The following is a 14,821-nucleotide window of genomic DNA, read 5'->3' as shown; positions in this document are numbered from 1 at the left end:
GGGAGCCGGCTCCGGGAGCCTCATGGGGGGAAGTCATTCTGAGTTTGGGGAGTCCGAGTGGCTAAAAGTGCAGTTGGTTTCCGGACTGGCCATCCCGCCCCCCGACTCCCAAGTCTGCAGCGCTTTGCAGCGTAGAAACATGCAAAGCGACGGAGCTCGCTCTGCTTCATTTGGGGCGCCCTGCCGCGGTGCTCACGCCCACTATCCCCCCATCCACCGGCCCGCTCGTGCCCGTGTAGCTTCATTCAGTACTTTGTAACCGGCCGAGGCCCATGGAACGCGAAGTCGGCGGGCTGCCCCAGTGCTTCCTGCCTTTGCTCTTAGGTTCTCCCTGAAGCTCCAAGTGAAGAGTTTGTGTGGGGTTGTTGGGACGGGGGGCTAGGGAGCCATCCTCTCCCAACTCCTCCCAGGCACTGGGATCCCCGTAGCAGTTGTGAACTGGTCAGGAGACTCAAGCTGTGGTGTGGAGGTGATGGAAGCGGCAGGAAGTGTGTGGTATGGGAGCGGGGGTGGCTGGCCCCCGGGGCTGCTGGTGCAAACTGTGGTTCTCTACCCGAGCGTGAGTGGAGAGGGTCTCCGACTGCCTTCTGAATCCCCATTCCGCCGTGGGATAAAACAAGGACATTTTACTAGGAACAGAGTGACAGGTCCTGTGCTGGGCACTTGGGCGTTCCGAACAGCGGTGTTGGAAGGGCCCGCAGGATGTGCAGGAGGTTGCTTTCGTGTTAGTTTTCGATCCGAAACGGTGGTTGAGCGGGGCTTTAACACAGGTGAAAACTCTTGGTCTTTCCGCTTTTTATCGAGGAGTCAAGTTGCTTAGGTCTTGTGGAAAGACTTCTGCCGTTAGTGGGGCGATTAAAGTGGCTTTAGACTTGGGTGCGATTCCCTAGTATAAACACAGTTGAGAATTTTATCACTTCCTTTCAGGGTCGTTCATTGGGCATATTTGTAAGTCTTCGGCTTCACTGCCATCTCGCCCGCATTTTTTTTACCCCCTCACTTTAGTGGTTACTAGGTCTCTGAACCCTGGAGAAGGAAATGGCAACCCACTCCAGTGTTCTTGGCCTGGAGAATCCCAGGGATGGGGGAGCCTGGTGGGCTGCCGTCTATGGGGTCGCACAGAGTCGGACACGACTTAAGTGACTTAGCAGCAGCAGCAGCAGGTCTCTGAACCTATTCTGTGTTTTATGACGGCTTTGTCAGTTTCAGAGAGAGATCTCTAAGGGGCTTTTCAACTTGGAAGACTTGAGTCAGTTACAAGAAACAAACCAGCTCTTTGATATTTATTACTTTGAGATGGTGATCCTGGTGTATATATTTATATGTGTGTGTAGACAATAATATGCACAAGAATCCTTGTTTTCCCTCTGCAAAAACTTTTTCCTTTAAATTTCTTTTAGAATCCTTGCACTCTTCTGTGACTGTAGTTCAGAAATAGGTAGCTATTGTTTCTTCTGCTTCATAATTTGGTCATGAGCTTTCAGGTGCCAGTTAGTAAGTAGCCAATAATTCTGGAAGTCAGATGGAGCTAATTTCTTTGTGTTAATTGGGTACTAACTCCTAGATGAAAGTATATTTAGCAATGCCTAGTCAATACTTCTGGAGAAGGCAATGGCACCCCACTCCAGTACTCTTGCCTGGAAAATCCCATGGACGGAGGAGCCTGGTAGGCTGCAGTCGATGGGGTCGCTAGAGTCCGATGTGACTGAGCGACTTCACTTTCACTTTTCACTTTCATGCACTGGAGGAGGAAATGGCAACCCACTCCAGTGTTCTTGCCTGGAGAATCCCAGGGACGGGGGAGCCTGGTGGGCTGCCGTCTATGGGGTCGCACAGAGTCGGACACGACTGAATCGACTTAGCAGCAGCAGCAATCAATACTTCTCACGAAAATATTATCAATTCTAATTTTAATAGGAGAAACTCTCTCCAAAAGTATTCTGACTTCGGCATAGTTAAGGCAAACATAGCCTAAAAACATGGGTTTTATTTCCATAGTTATAGTAATAAGAGTGGTATTTTCTCTTTTTAATTTTTATCATCAGTCAAGAAAATTGAATTGCATTTCAAAGGTATAGGGAGCGGCGAAATTGCCCCAGAGTGTCATTTAGAAAATTTATTTCACTAGACACAATGGATACTTTAAAAAACACACACACACAAAACTTTTTGTATTGGAGTATAGGTGATTAACAGTGTTTGTGATAGTTTTCAGGTGGACAGCAAAGGGACTCAACCATGTACGTACATGTATCCATTCTGCCCCAAACTCCCCTCCCATCCAGGCTGCCACATAACATTGACCAGAGTTCCCAACACAGTAGATTGTGGTGAATCTGGGTTTGACAAAAGGGCCCACTGTTAGGACAGATGAGCTTATGGGATCAGTGTCCATTGTTTATTCCCAAGACACATGGTGATCATCCTAGTTCCTTGCTGGGAAGCCTTCCTTGGCCAGCCTGGTAAGGTCTAAACTGAGCCCAGTTTTCAAGGTTCTAAGATCCAGCTCAGTATGTTTTCATAAAGCACATCTCTCATCGCTTCTCTCATCAACCCTCTAACACAGACGCTGCCCTTCCCTCTTGTGCCTTACACGGAGAGTCCCTCCTCTGGGACTTTGCGCTCCTCTGTGTGTCCCCTGTTCCGAGTCCCCTTCCACCTCTGGATCCCATAATCTGGCCTTTCACCCAGGGTACGCTGCTTCCTCAACATTCCTACATTTTATTACTTAACCTTTGGTTCAGTGAATCAGAAGGTTATGGTATTGCATCCTTGGGACTAGAGGTATACGGGTAGAGAGCATGCATTCAGTAACTGCTTGTCCTTGGCGTTGGTGTGACATTCTAAGGCACCAACCTGATTTCTATAATTTAGTGCAGTTTTTTTTCCCCTATTAGGTTTTAACATCTCATTCACTCTAGTATGACTTTTACCTTGTTCTGTTAGATGAAGTGAGACCCTTAAGTTTGTCTTTATCTTTGCAAGTAAAAAAAATGAGATATGCTGCTGAGAAAGCAGGCATGGAATAGATGGACTTGCTTAAATGTGATTGGGAAAAATTGGCTGGTTGGATTAATGGCTGCCCCACAGCTATGGAAAATGCTTTTCTTTCTCCCTTTTTCTTCCTTGTTTTCTTTTTCTTCCTTTTTCTTTCATTTTTTTCTGTTTTAGGACATGAGGGTCAAACACTTTGATGTTAAGCAAACCTTAGTGATACATGTCCAGGTTAGTTTTCTGATCATCGAAACATTGCTTCAGTCTGTTCAACGATAGACCCAAATTATGTTGATGACAGAGTCTTTGCAAAATCGTTCATTATTGTTAGAATTTGTCCTATATGTTTTTATAATGTGATAAAAGGTGCTTTGGGGGAATATTTGCTTCACGGTTAACTTTGCAACAATTTTGTTGTGCTAGGCCTAGTTAGTCTAAAAGCATTTAACTTTGTAGATTCTGAAATGTTAGTGTAAAAACAAACTGGATTCTTGTAGTGGTTTGTTAACGCACTTAGGTGTGCTGTGGGTCTTCAGTTCATCCTCACCGCGGGCATCGTGTTCCGTAGACTCTAGCTGGAGTGATGGAACTTGGTCTCAAAGAGTAGTTAGTGAACTGCTTAAAATAGATAGTTCCCACCTGTTTGCTTGCATGAACACCTTTGGCCCCTTTCTTGGAACAAGGTTTTTAATTGCATACAGTCAAGTATAAAAGATTGAAAACAAGCCACTTGTATTGAATACAGCTGTCAAGATAGTTTTCAAAATTTGTTATTGTAATATATGTGCTTTTAAAAAAAATTGAAAGTTTTTATTGTGTATTTTACAATATTGCTTCTGTTTTATGCTTTTTTTTTTTGGTGGTGAGACATGTGGGATCTTAGTTCCCTAGCCAGGGATCAATCCTGCACCCCTCTGCATTAGATGATGAAGTGCTGACCACTGGACCACTTGGGAAGTCACCTGTGCTGCTTTATTAACACATAATAACTACTTTATTTTGAAATAGTGATTGAGTATATACAATTTTTCAAGATATCTGTAGTAACCATAATATGCTATTTAATCACCTGTGATTTCTTTTATTGAATTTGTTTTTGAAGTATAGCTGATTTGCAGTATTGTGTTAGTTTCAGGTGTACAGCAAAGTGATTGTTATATGTGTATATAAATCTGTTCTTTTTCAGATTTTTTTCCATTATAAGGTATTGCAAGATATTGAATATATTTCCCTGTGCTGTATGTTAGGCTCTTGCTGGTTGTCTGTTTTGTATGTAAAACACCTGTGATTTCAGTTGAGGCCAGCATCTCTGGTACACTTGTGGGTTATTGCCTCTGGTCATCAATGCAGTGAACACTGAGTGTCAGAGAACAGATGTGTAATTTTTTTTACCCTTTTCAAGCCCATGGATCCTTGAATTTGAACACAGATTGAGTCCTTGGCTATGAAGATCACACAGCTAGTTAATTATAGAGCCTGTTAGTTACATGACCAAGCTAGATATTATACAGTTGTAGAGAACTGAAGAAGGCCTCACTCTAATGCATTCATGTTCCAACAACATTGAGGCTGAGAATAAAAGGAATAGGGAATTAATGTTTATTATGGATTTACCTCGTGACAGGCACTGTTCTAAACCCTTTGTTTCAGTGTGCCCCAGGTACCTATGGAGGTCTTGGAGACACTTTCAGATGGCCCATGAGATTAAAACTTCCTGGTAATAATAGTAAGATGTTATTGGCCTGTCTTCACTCTGTTCTGTCATGAGTACACAGTACAGTTTCCCAGAGGCTACGTCAAATGTGATACTGCATCAGATTGAATGCAGAGGCAGAGAGTCTAAAGGCCTTTTGTGAAGCCAGATATTAAAGAGATTTACAAATATGCAGAACAGTGCCACTCTTCTAAGTGTTTTTGTTTGGAAAAGTGTGTGTGTTAGTCACTCAGTCATGTCCAACTCTTTGCAACCCCATGGACTGTAGCCCTCCAAGCTCCTCTGTCCGTGGAATTCTCCAGGCAAGAAGACTGGAGTGGGTTGCCATTTCCTCCTCTAGGGGATCTTCCTGACCCAGAAGTCAAACCTGGTCTCCTGCATTTTGGGCAGATTCTCTACTGTCTGAGCCATGTTTGATCTAAAAAATACTTCGCTAGCTAGTTGGGTTTATTGTGACTTCTTGGTGGCTCAGTGGTAAAGAATTTGCCTGCCAATGTAGGAGACCCAGGTTTGAACCCGTGTTGGGAAGATCCTCTGGAGAATGAAATGGCAACCCACTCCAGTGTTCTTGCCTGGAAAATCCCATGGACAGAGGAGCCTGGTAGGCTACAGTCCATGGGGTTGCAAAGAGTCGGACACGACTGAGTGACTTCACGTTCATGTTCTTCACGTTAGTTAATGAATAAGGGTTTTTTTAAATGTCTCAACTTGAATTTCTAATATACTGAATCGTGATAGATGTAACCCACATAAGCAAAAGCCCTTTAGAATTCTCAGTAACTTTTTCTTAAAAGATATTTTTTTTTCCTTCTTTATTACTTTTGGCCCTGCAGTGTGGCATGCAGGATCTTAGTTCCCTGACGAGGGATCAAATCCATGGCCCCTGTGGTGGAAGCGTGGAGTCCTAACTACTGGATTGCCAGGGAAATCCCCTCTCAATAACTTGTAAGAGCATTATAGGGATTCTAAGACTAAAAACTTTGAACACTGCTGCTTTACACATTATTTCATTAAATCATTGAGATGATGCTGTCATTCTCATACTGTCTCCTTTTCCAGGTAAGAAAACTGAGGTTTATACAGGATAAATTATTTATCCATGTCCACATAATTTCACTCCTAGGCCAAAACTCTACTCCATGTGCATTTCCCAACAGTTGTTCATCCATCACCTTGATCTCTGCTGTGTCCTGTGTTGACCTGAAACAAATAGACTGTCGGTTAGTTTTCCAGCAAAAAAAATAAGATTTATTCAGAATCAGCAATCCTTAGGGGGTGTGGGTTGGGATGGGGGGCAGGTCTGCAACCACATGCAGATCGCTGCAACCAGGAGAGAGCCCTTTTATAGAAAAGGAAGTTGGCAGGGCTGTAATAAACAGAGTCCATCAGAGGAATGAAGAGTTTGAAGTATATTGGCTTTTCATTGACTGAGCTCTTGCCAGGTGAGAAGAGGAAGTCTGTCTTCCCATTGGGCTCTGCTCTCTTGTAAGGGGTGAAGGCTCCCACTTCTGGCCTCATGACTGTTTTAATTGAGGTTTCTCTGTATGTATTCATTTTTACACCAGGTACCCTTGAGTACCTCATGCCTCTGCTTTACCCATTTACTGTCTCTGTTGTTGTTGTTGTTCATAAATATTAGAGCTTAATTTCTTTATTTTTTTTGAAGATTAAAAATACAAATAAAAGTTCTGATACTTTATTCTTGAGTCCCAAAGGACTGTCTTGTACTCACTTTTGCAGACTATTACTTTTGAATGAACCATCTCTTTCTTCCCCATTGAATTTTTTTTTAATTTAATTTTTATCTTATATTGGAGTACAGTTGATTTCCAATGTTGTGTTAGTTTCAGGTGTACAAGCAAGGTGATTTAGTCATACATAAATCCATTCTTTTTCAGATTGTTTTCCCATATAGGTTTTTACAGAATATTGAATAGAATCCCTGTGCTATACAGTAGGTCCTTGTTGATCATCTATTTTATTAATATATATTTGTTTGATCGCTAAGTTGCATCCGACTTTTTTGTGATTCCATGGACTGTAGCCAGGCTTCTCTGTCCATGGGATTCTCCAGGCAAGAATACTGGCGTGTGTTGCCATTTCCTTCTCCAGGGGATCTTCCTGATCTAGGGATCAAACCCTTGTCTCCTACGGCTCCTGGCATTGCAGGACCATTGCAGGCTTATTCTTTACTGCTGAGCCACCAGGGAAGCCCATTTTGTATTATAGTAGTGTGTATATGTTAATCCCAAACTCCTAATTTGTCCCTTCCCCCTAATTTTCCTCTTTGATAATCATGAGTTTGTTTTCTGTCAGTCTGTTTTGAAAATAATTTCATTTCTATCATTTTTTCAGATTCCACTGTAAGTTATTTCTTAATCTTTTCTTCATGTTGCCTACTTTTTTGGTTTTTACTTAAAACAGTGACTGAAAAAGCCATACATTCCTACCATTAAATGAGAACCAGCATCACTTGCTTTAGAAAGAGGCAACCTTAAAATTAAAGGCAACGACGATAAAACAGCAGCGTACTGGATTCTCGCTCCATGCTGTTGCCTGTCAGACCATTTTCTCTATTAAAGAGGAAGGCTGGTGGCCCACTGAAGCTTTCTCTGCCATCATCCATCTACTGTGAATTCTCATTATTTGCGGTAGTTAGTGTGATAAAAAGTCACTGAGAACACGGACTTAGTGCATATTGAGCCATTGTTCCTAGGGGAAATACCAGGTTAGGTTCCTGTGAGCCTCTGGTCACATGTTTATCAACTGAGCTGATCCCCGTCCTTATGCATGTATGTTTCTGTTTAAGGCTTAAAGACCTTATTTAGTGTACATCACTGATGTACTAACATTGAACTCATGGCCATAACACCTTATATAAACTCAAGCCTGAAGGAAGTGTATCTAACACAGGCATAATGTTTTTCTCCAGAAGGCAAGTCGCAGCCTTTTTTGGACTTGGGAACACGAAACAGCACTTCAGCAGTATGCTTGGGGACCATTTAAATAGCAAAATCATTAACAAAACGCAGAAAATAAGAAAGACACAGCACTGAAGTTAAGACTGTAAGAAGGACTCTGGTTTACAGTATGAGAACTGAAACGAAAAAGCGGAGTGTCACCTTGCCTGACCTTAAATGGGAACTTGTGTGTCATACTTTGTTTCTCTGCATAAGACTGAGAATGACCTCAAAAGCACTAGGAACGTTGATTTTGGTGGTTACGAGTGAATTTTAGTGGGAGAATTCACAAATACCATAGAATCTGTGAATAGTGAGGATCAATTGTAGTTAGTTGGATAAAGGAGACTTAAAAATGGAATCATGGCTTGGAAGCGCACACTCTCAACCCCAGAGTTGCAAAGGAGCCAGTGGTGGAGCCAGTGGCAGAGGCAGGCCCAGCCAGGCGCCACCTCTTCTAGACAGAAAAGTGAGAAAGCTGGTGAGGGTGGGACTCCCTGTCATTTGAGCAGTTGAGACTTGGCAGTTCCAGTGCAGGTTATGCAGGTTTGAGCCCTGGTCTGGGAACTAAGATCTCACATGCAGTTTGGCCAAAATATTGTTTTAAAAATGGAATCACATTCCTGTATTGTTTGTCTGTTAGAATAATCCCTCCTTTGAGTTTTCTGCGAACCCTAGCTAAGGGCACCGCTGGCTTTGCCCACCTTGCTCGCTGTCCCTCTCGGTGGCTCTCCTTTTCCCTAACTGTCCTATTTGTGTTTACTGTCTTGTCTCCCATACTGGAATGTAGAGTCACAAGAACAAGAACTTTTATCTTTTTCATCAAGTGTTCCCCTACCCCTCTGTGGCTCCTGGCGTGTGACCAGCACTCAGTAAATAAATGAGGAAGGAGTAAATGAAGGCCCTTATCTACCTAAATTTGTCTCCGGTGCTGGAGAGGGAATTTCCCCCCACATAATGAAATATTTTGCCCTTCGTGCACTTCCCGTGAGATAAACAGTCAAAAGCAGTAAGAAAGGGAACATTTAAAGAAGAGATGAATAGGATTAATAACTGTTTTAGCAAAGGGTCTTGTGAACATTGTGGGATTGGAAAGGAATTGAAATCCTCAATGATGTAGTTGGGAAGGGAACCGTGGAAATTTGCTGCTACCGCCTTTTTTTTCCCCTGCATTATTTGTGGAGGCTTCCTGGAGGAAGATACGTTGTAGGATTGGTTTAATGGAAAGAAAAGGCTTGATCACAGTGGTGAAGAGCATTTAGGAGATTCTGACTCAGTGGGTGCATGCCCTGTCGAGCACGAGTTAGAGAGGAGCGAAGGTGCAGTCTAATGGAAGGAACAAGGCATTCAGATTCCTCCGTTACTTCCCATTACCCTGAAGGATAAAGCACATCTACACTATACGCAGGGTAATTAAACAAGATGTGATTACAAGTAACGTGGATCAGAAAAGTAATTTAGAGTACTGGTAAGGGGCTTTGAAGCAAAGGTGGTAGTTACTCAAAATTCTGTTTGTCCAAATTTACAGAAGGCTTTTTGTAGCAGTCCATTTCTGCCGTCATCTTTGCTGAAACCTAATCTGTGCTTGCTTCTCATCTCAATTTTCTGAGACAAACCAGTGGGGTTTGAGAATTAGTCAGATCTCACCGCGATGATTTTTTTCCTTCAGTTCAATCGCTTAGTAGTGCCTGACTCTTTGAGACCCTGTGGACGGCAGCATGCCAGGCTTCCCTGTCCTTTACCAACTCCTGGACCTTGCACAAACTCATGTCCATCCAGTTAGTGATGCCATCCAACCATCTCATTCTCTGTCATCCCCTTCTCCTCCTGCCTTCAACCTTTCCAGCATCAGGGTCTTTTCCAAGGAGTCAATTCTTCGCATTAGGTGGCCAGAGGATTGGAGTTTCAGCATCAGCCCTTCCAATGAATATTCAGGACTGATATCCTTTAGGATGGACTGGTTGGATCTTCTTGTAATCCAAGGGACTCTCAAGAGTTTTCTCCAACAACACAGTTCAAAAGCATCAGTTCTTCAGTGCTCAGCTTTCTTTATGGTCTTGCTCTCACATCCATACATGACTACTGGAAAAACCATAGCTTTGACTAGATGGACCTTTGTTGGGAAAGTAATGTATATCTCTGCTTTTTAATATGCTGTCTAGGTTGGTCATAGCTTTTCTTCCAAGGAGCAAACATCTTTTAATTTCATGGCTGCAGTCACCATCTGCAGTGATTTTGGAGCCCAAAAAAATACAGTTTGTCACTGTTTCCATTGTTTCCCCATCTATTGGCCATGAAATGATAGGACTGGATGCCATGATCTTGGTTTTCTGAATGTAGAGTTTTAAGCCACCTTTTTTCACTCTCCTCTTTCACTTTCATCAAGAGGTTCTTTAGTTCTTCAGTTTGTGCTATAAGGGTGGTATCATCTGTGTATCTGAGGTTATTGATATTTCTCCCAGCAGTCTTGATTCCAGCTTGTGCTTCACCCAGCCCAGCATTTCGCATGATGTACTTGCATATAAATTAAATAAGCAGGTGACATTATACAGCCTTGACGTACTCCTTTCCCCATTTGGAACCTGTCTGTTGCTCTGTGTCTGGTTCTAACTGTTGCTTCTTGACCTGCATATATCTTTTCTCAGGAGGGAGGTCAAGTGGTCTGGTATTCCAATCTCTTGAAGAATTTTCCACAGTTTGCTGTGATCCACATAGTCAAAGGCTTTGGCGAAGTCAGTAAAGCAGAAGTAGATGTTTTTCTGGAACTCTTGCTTTTTCTATGATCCAGTGATTGTTGGCAATTTGATCTCTGGTTCCTCTGCCTTTTCTAAAACCAGCTTGAACATCTGGAAGTTCACGATTCATGTACTGTTGAAGCCTGGCTTGGAGAATTTTGAGCATTACTTTGCTAGTGTGTGTGAGATGAGTGCAATTGTGTGATGGTTTGAACATGCTTTGGCATTGCCTTTCTTTGGGATTTTTTTTTCCATAAAGGAAACATTTTCCAGCTTCTAGTTATTTCCCGGCAATACCCATTGTAATAACACAGTAACTTTACACATGTAAAATATTTTAGTACTCTCAAAAGAATAAGAGGAGGAATATGGGTCAAAATCTCTTATAAGTCATTTCAGTTCTTTGAAATGAGTTGTAATAGAATTATAGAGTGTTGGTCTATTCTATATGTAATACAATTTGACCCTGATCTCTGACCCAAGAACTTGACTACGGTCATGCAGTTTGTTTTTCACTAAATATTCCAAAGGAGGAAAAAATAGTTTCTCCCTCAAGTAGGTGAGTCACCCATGAAATGTCCGCTGTGTGTGAACATTAAAGTCTATTATAAATCCTTCAGGAGTCCTTTGACCTTGGTTGATAAGTAGCTTCCAGCAAACAGCAGGAATAATGGAGTTTTATTTTTAAGCTTAAAAAAGTGCTTTTGAGATCAAGCTGAGAATACTTTTGAGACAGAGATTTGGGTGAGGAAAAGCAGAGGGTGCTTGTGTTAATTTAATTTTTCCAAGTGATGTCCAGGCCATGTCCTCTTGGAGCCTGGGCCGGCCGTCAGCTCACTCAGACGATTGTCTGAATTGCTGGCAGCTGGTTCCCAAGCTAGAGACAAAAGTGATCTTTGTCTTTTCACAAACCTCTGTGTCATCGCAAAGCTGCGGTTGTTCAAACGGATCCACTTTTCCGGATTGTGCCATCTTCCCTTACACGTTTATTCCCTATGCGACAGTCTAGGTCGGGTGAAGTAGTTGGACCCCCGAGATGCCCTCTGAGAATCTTGGTCATTTACTGTTTGTCTTTTAGTACAACTTGATACTGTATAACACAGGCAACTATACTCAGTGTCTTGTACCAGCCAGTAATAGTTTTTCAGTCAGTAAATCACGTCTGACTCTTCGACCCATGGCCTGCAGCATGCCAGGCTCCTCTGTCTTCCAGTATCTCACAGCCTGATGTCTGTGAGACACAAAATGATGTGCATTGAGATGGCAATGTTATCCAACCATCTTATCTTCTGTTGCCCTCTTCTCCTATTCCCTTCAGTCTTTCCCAGCATCAGTGTCTTTTCCAGTGTGGCGGCTCTTCACATCAGGTGGCCATAGTATTGGAGCTTCAGCATCAATCCTTCCAATGAATATTCAGGGTTGATTTCCTTTAGGATTGCCGGGCTTGATCTCTTTGCAGTCCAGGGGACTCTCAAGAATCAGTGGAAGAGAATGTAAAAATGTATATGTGTATAACTGGATCCCTTTACACCTGAAACTAACAACATTGTAAATCAACTATTATTTCAATAAAAATTAAAAATAAACTCAAGGAAAGGAAATTGCAGCAGAGGTTATTCCCTCTTGTAAATAGCTCTTTGCTGACTCAGTCAAAGTGAATGCATCCCTCTGACTGGCTTGTTACCTGTGTACCTGGGGCAGGATACACTGTACTTCCTGTGAGCCTGGAACCAGAGGACTCTGACTCCCCAGCCTTCCTGCCAGAAACCAGTTATTAGAGTAAGTCATAAGTCTCAGTCATAGAAATCTAACTGCTTTGTGCTTTTGTGTATAGGATCATAAACTCTTCGGGGCTAGATTCTGTATGTATCACCTCTTGGCTAACACCTCATTTTATTGGAAAAATATGCCTCAGAGGCATGAAATGACTTCACCTAAATCCCAAAGCCAGTAGCAGATGTCTTGCTTGTCTTAACTTGTCTTCTAGCTGCTTCCTTTTTCTTTATAACTCTGGAGGAAGCAGGTTCCTTTTTATCATGTATACTTAAGGGGTCTGAAAGAGTAAGTTCTCTCCACACAGGACAAAGGCTGTGTAATCCCTGGGTTTTTTCTAGGTGGAGGTTTTGTTGTAAATAAGATCCAGCTATTAAATCACCCCCCCACTTTTTTTTTATTGAGATATAATTGACATATAATTCTGTTTCAGGGGTAGAATATAATGATTAGATATTTGTTTGTGTGTGTGCTCAGTCGTGTCTGACTTTTTGCGACCCCATGGACTGTAATCCATCAGGCTCCTCAGTCCATGGAATTTTCTAGGCAAGAATACTGGAGTGGGGATCTTTCTCCACTTTCTTACTCTAGGGGATCTTCCCGACCCAGGGATTGAACTTGTATCTCTTGCATCGCCTGCATTAGCAGGCAGATTCTTTACCACTAGCGCTACCTGGGAAGCCCTTTATATTCGTATGTATTATGAAACGAACACTACAGTAAATCTGGTTAGCATCAGTCACCCCACAGAGTTACAAGTTTATTTCTTTTATTTAGTATTTATTTGGCTGCATTGGGTCTTAGTTGTGGCATTCAGGACCTTTCGTTGTGGCACCCAGGCTCTCCAGCTGTGGCATGTGGGTTTAGTTGCCCCACGGTATGTAGGATCTTACCTGCCCAACCAGGGACTGAACCCGCATGTCATACATTGCAAGGTAGATTCTTAACCACTGGACCACTAAGGAAGTCTTTGTTTTTTCTGATGAGAACTTTAAAAATATACTCTCTCAGCATCTTTCAAATATACAATACAGTAGTATTAACTGTAGTCACCATGCTGTACATCACATCCCCAGGACTTGTTTATCTTATAACTGGAAGTGTGTACCTTTGACCACCTTCACCAGTCTCCCCAACCCTGGCCAACCCCCACCTCTGGCAGTCACCAGTCTGTTCTCTGTATTTATATTGTTTTTAGATTCCATTCATAAATAATATTATAGAGAGAGTATTTGTCTTTCTCTCTCTGACTTATTTCACTTTAGCGTAATGCCCTCAAGGTCCATTCATGTCGTTGCAAATAACAGGATTTCCTTGTTTTTTTTTTTTTTTAATGGCTATTCCATCTTTTTCTGTTAGTGTTTTTGTTTCCTTCAGGCAGATGCCCAGAAGTGGGATTGCTTGATCATCAGTTCAGTCGCTCAGTTGTGTCCGACTCTTTGCTATCCCATGGACTGCAGCACACCAGGCTTCCCTGTCCATCACCAACTCCTGGAGTCTACTCAGACCCATGTCCATCATGTCGGTGATGCCATCCAACCATCTCATCCTCTGTCGTCCCCTTCTCCTCCCGCCTTCAGTCTTTCCCAGCATCGGGGTCTTTGCCAATGAATCTGTTCTTTGCATCAGGTGGCCAAAGTGTTGGAATTACAGCTTCAGCATCAGGCCTTCCAAAGGATATTCAGGACTGATTTCCTTTAGAATTGACTGGTTGGATCTCCTTGCAGTCCAAGGGACTCTCAAGAGTCTTCTCCAACAGCACAGTTCAGACGCATCAATTCTTTGTGCTTGATCATATGATAGTCCTATTTTTGATTTTTTGAGGAATGTCTGTAGTTGTTTTCCTTGGTGGCTGTACCAGATTACATTCCCACCAACAGCGCACAAAGGTTCTGTTTTCTCCAGAAAGTGTTTCCTCACTAACGCTTATCTCTTGTCTTGATAGGAGCCCTTCTGACAGGTGTGCGATTATCTCTCATTTGTGGTTTTGGTTTGCATTTCCCTGATGACAGCTGATGTTGAACATCTTGTCATGTACCTTTTGGCCATCTGTATGTCTTAGGGAAAGTGTCTATTCGGATCATCTGCCCAATTTCAATCTTACTGTTTGGTTCTTTTGCCTTTGATACTGAGTTGTATCAGTCCTTTACCTAGTTTGAATATTAACCCCCTGATCAGGTGTACGATTTGCGAATATTTTCTTCCTTTCGGTTGGTTGTCATTTTCATTTTGTTGATGGTTTCTTCTGCTGACCACCTTCCCCTTTTGAAGAGTTCAGAGAAGGAAGTGTGTTCCGAGGTTTGAGCCTGCAAAGTGGAAGTCAGGCTGTGGCTTCCATGGTGGTCACAGTGTCTCAGGTTGGCAACGGGTCCCGTGTCTTTGGTTCTTGTCACCATGGTGTTGACATGATGTCAGTCACAAAATTCAAAAGTAGCATGACATTCTCATGACATTACAGCTGTGTTTGAGAACAAGTGTTAATGCAGTTTACAAGGTGCTGATGGGGAAAGGGACGGTTCTGTGTGGATCATAAGTGAAGTGTTGATTGCTCAGTTGTGTCTGACTCTTTGGGACGTCATGGACTGTAGCCTGTCAGGCTCGTCTGTCCGTGGATTCTCCAGGCAAGCATACTGGAGTTGGTTGCC

The sequence above is a fragment of the Bison bison genome, unplaced genomic scaffold (assembly GCF_000754665.1).
Source record: "Bison bison bison isolate TAMUID 2011002044 unplaced genomic scaffold, Bison_UMD1.0 scf7180017864141, whole genome shotgun sequence".
Lineage (NCBI taxonomy): Eukaryota > Metazoa > Chordata > Mammalia > Artiodactyla > Bovidae > Bison > Bison bison.
Note: the sequence above shows the minus strand (reverse complement) of the source record.